General features: G+C 30.4%; 1 long non-coding RNA gene across 1 annotated transcript; it reads right to left on the minus strand.

The window, feature by feature from the left end:
• Positions 1–1,987: 1,987 nt before the first annotated feature.
• Positions 1,988–3,775, minus strand: LOC114076754. The gene is made up of 3 exons (XR_003577750.1): positions 3,702–3,775; positions 3,404–3,474; positions 1,988–2,268 (listed from the first exon to the last, which is right to left on the minus strand). It is a non-coding gene; the product is annotated as an uncharacterized LOC114076754 (long non-coding RNA).
• Between the last annotated feature and the right edge of the window lie 298 nt (positions 3,776–4,073).

The raw sequence follows: 4,073 nt of genomic DNA on the forward strand, positions 1-4,073 counted from the left end.
CCGTTTTGAAATTTTTGTTAATATTTTTTATCCTTTGAGTTTCGGACTCGAAGTTTCACCATGTGTTTGGCAATAGAATATGAGAAATATATTTCACCTTTTCAGAAAAATATGATTCATACCCATAAATTTTGAAAACTATCAAAACTAACTATAAATTTGTATTACAAGTCAATTGGATGTTCTTTATAACAATAACAAATAGTGTCCATGACACTAGAGCAATGAGGTAGTTTGGAGTGACTGTTACAAACATCATTCATACATCGTGAAGTAGATGAAGCACACGACTTTGTTATCTTTAGCTAATTTTTCATCATCAACAATCATATCATTATTTAATATTCACTAAATATATCATGATTATTTTGGTGTTCACATAAATAATTATATAATATAACGCAAATAACTACTATACAGAGTGTTTTTGTAAAAGATAAAAGTTTAGGGTAAAATTTTAATTTTCAAAAAATCTCAAATAATGAGATTTAGCCCAAGTACTAGAAAAAACTAGAGAATTTGGGATATTTGCCAAAAATATTTGCCAAATAATGGCAAATTGTATGGACAAATATTATTTGCCAAAATTTTTCCCAAATATTATTTGGGAATTAATGAGATTTGATTTCATATTCTCCAAACATCGTGATATCGAATCATATGGGAATATCATATCATGATTTGAGATATTTTAATACAAAAATTGATCCATAAGTTTATATTTTGTTAAAACAACTCCACATTTATATCTACAAATCATTTATTTCACATGTAAATAATATTTATAATCACATCATTACTTTTTAAAATTCAATATTCAACCGCATAACATTTATCATTCTCATCGACATGTAGTCACTTTAACTTACACTTCACGATTGTTGAGTAAAAAATCTTGAATAGCCCGTGAAAGCTGTTTCATTTTTACTCAAATATATTGATGAAACAATCACTCAAGTGGAGAACAAATAGTTCTGTAATAATTTATTATGCGATTTTATAATTTTTTGTTTATTTGATAAGATTGAATAAACAATTGAGACTATTTTAGTAGTTTTGAAACTTTTGAAATTTTTATGTTTATGAGAAAATATACAATATCAGAATTTCATATCTCATGTTCAAACAAAACTTTAATTTCATTTCATGATACCATATCAAAATAATTATCTCTATTTTGTTGTGCAAAGTTCAAAAAATTTTCTTTTGTGTTTTTTTTTTCATAAAAGGAAAAAATAAAAATTTTAAAGCTTTTCAAAGGCAATAAAGATATTCTCAAAATTAAATCCGACGTTATAAAACGTAAGATTGGCTGGTGCATTACTTAGACACATTTAGAATTATTAAAATATGGTATACCACTAATAATGAGTTGAACATTACACTTTTGCTGTAACCACGAGTATGCATTAATTAGTTAATTAGTTTTTCCTTCTTTATTTAAAGTATGATGATAATCACCGACTTTTTAAAGCTCTTAAAACACTGAAGTACATTTGGTATTTCTAGAATTAAAGCTTTAAATATCTCATAATTTTTTTAATTACGTGAAGCATGTTTGATGGCACATTCCATGCAAATTAAGTAAAAAATCCTGGGTTTACCAACTTTTCCCCCTTTGATTTAAGATGCTCAATTTTCACCCATGGACACTACAACAATAAAGACTTTTAGCGGCAATTAATATACATTCTAGCGGCAATATAAATTGTCACTAAAATTTTTATTGACATTTAATTAATTGTCATTGAATTCAATGTCACCAAAAACTTTAACGACAATTACAAAGAGTACCGGTAAAGATACAAATTATTGCCGCTAAAAGGTTTCACCTTTAGTGGCATTTATTTGACTGCATTAACAATTGCCACTAAAATTTACATCTTACATTGTCAATAATAATACACCTTATTAGCAATAAAATTATCCACAAATTGACAAATATTAATAGTAAGAAATATCGTACTTCATTAAATCACAATAAACAAAAAAAAAACTAGTAATTCATTATCTTAATGTCAACATAAAACAAAAAAATTACACCATTTAATTTCAAAAGCTAATCTGATTTTGAGTGTAACAAGATGATTGAGAAACAAGTTGTTGTCTAGATAGGCTTCGGCAAGAAATGCCCCAGTTTGGGGTGTGATGTAGCATGTTCCAGACAAATTTGAAGCATTCTTTGAAGCTGTAGCACTATGTTGGTTGAGCCTATTCTTGAAATTCAGAACAAGTTTTGTGCTCATCCCATTTCACAACATCCTTTTCCTGCCAACAAATATCAAGAACAAACACTTGATCAAACCTGAAAAGCTATAAAATTTAAGATATTGGTATTTCATATAAAATGACAGCCTAAAAAAATGTTAAACTTTTAATAAGTTCATTGGAGGAAATAGATAGCTGACAGAACCAAAAAAATGTCATAGAGGCAGTGATTGCGGACGTGTACATTACTGGAAGACTAGAAATATCAATGTCCATATATATATTGCCAATCAACCATCTCTTCAGTGTCATAAAGAGTTCATAGAGACTTCAAAAATATCACATATAAAATGCGTCTAAAGAGCTTACCAAAACAAAAACTGCACAAATCAAGTTTAATCATTTGTAGTTAAAAGGTGCATCGCTGGACAAGAACCAAGCTACAACGTTTCCAAGTCAAATTAACACGGTTGATTGAAGAAGGAACTCTAGCTACAACATGATCCACAATAAAGAAAGAAGGGTGTAGCATAAGCTCGAGAGCACAAGCATTATACAGTGAATTTCATGCAGCAAGCCTTCAGGGGCATCAACAAGTTGATGTGGAATGCTTCTTCACTGCAATTTTTTCACTAATTTATAGCTTGTACCAGAATTTAAGCTGTCTAGTTCAAACTAGCAGCAAAAACTTACGAGGTGCTAAGGATATCAGGATGGACGTTGTATTCTTTTGCAAACACAAAGAGAACAATGTCTTGAGGAAGAGCATCCTACAAGTTATAAATGACAATATCATTCATTAGACATGATATATTTGTCACCTTTCACGGCGGTATGAGCTAAAACTACATACTTGAATATAAGACAAGATTGGGATGCATGATTTGGAGCTAAAGAAGTTGTCTCCAAAAGACCCTTAGTTCACTCTGTTTACATCATCTCAAATATTTGGCATCTCTTAAATGTAACACAAAGCGATCATACGTAGCTATTGGCGGAACGATATGCAAGTTAATCCAGACAACATTGCGAATGAAAATGAAGATACCTTATCATCTGTAATTATGACTGAAACAATACAAATACTACATCATCCTCTCCACTCTAAATCATGAATACAACTATGCAAATTAAACATGAAAATCCTCGGATGGGGTGTATGTGTTAAAAAATCAATGTTTGCTCTAGTCAATACCTTTTCTTATTTTGCAAGACATGTGAAATTCCATCAGCAGCAGGTGAGATTGATAACTATCAAAACGGATCCTGCAAAAGAACAGAAAAAACAAAGTTAAAAGCCAGATTAATTTACATCCGAACACCAAAAGATATTCGTGCACTGATGAGAGATGTTGATCTCCTACTTCTCAATATATAAAAGTAGTGAATTTTTTAAGGATCCGACATGAGTGTGTCATCGCTTTTGCAGAATATGAGGAACATAACAAATCGATAGTGTAAATTTGAAAAACTCATTCATTTTCACTTCTTACTTCACATCTCTTTTCCTTTCCCCAATTTCATTAGCATGATTACAAATATTTGGATCAATGAAGAGCACACAGAGGGACCCTTAAGAAATGTCAAGAGGTTCCTAGATGTCTATAAGTAGAAAGTTACCTAGTTTCTATCCTTGATCTTCACGCTAGGTTCCATTTTAATTGGACAATATACAAAATTAGATAGACAGGCAAGAGAATGCATAATGAATTTTAATCATTCCCCCTGGCCAATAACTTACTATCTCCCCCATCCCCCTCACATCCCCAAATACCAATATATCAATTTCTTACCTAAATTTCATGTCTATATCAGCTAACAAAATCAATTACCTTGCAACTATCTTAACTGTTAACTTTATATTA

The sequence above is a fragment of the Solanum pennellii genome, chromosome 4, assembly GCF_001406875.1.
Source record: "Solanum pennellii chromosome 4, SPENNV200".
Lineage (NCBI taxonomy): Eukaryota > Viridiplantae > Streptophyta > Magnoliopsida > Solanales > Solanaceae > Solanum > Solanum pennellii.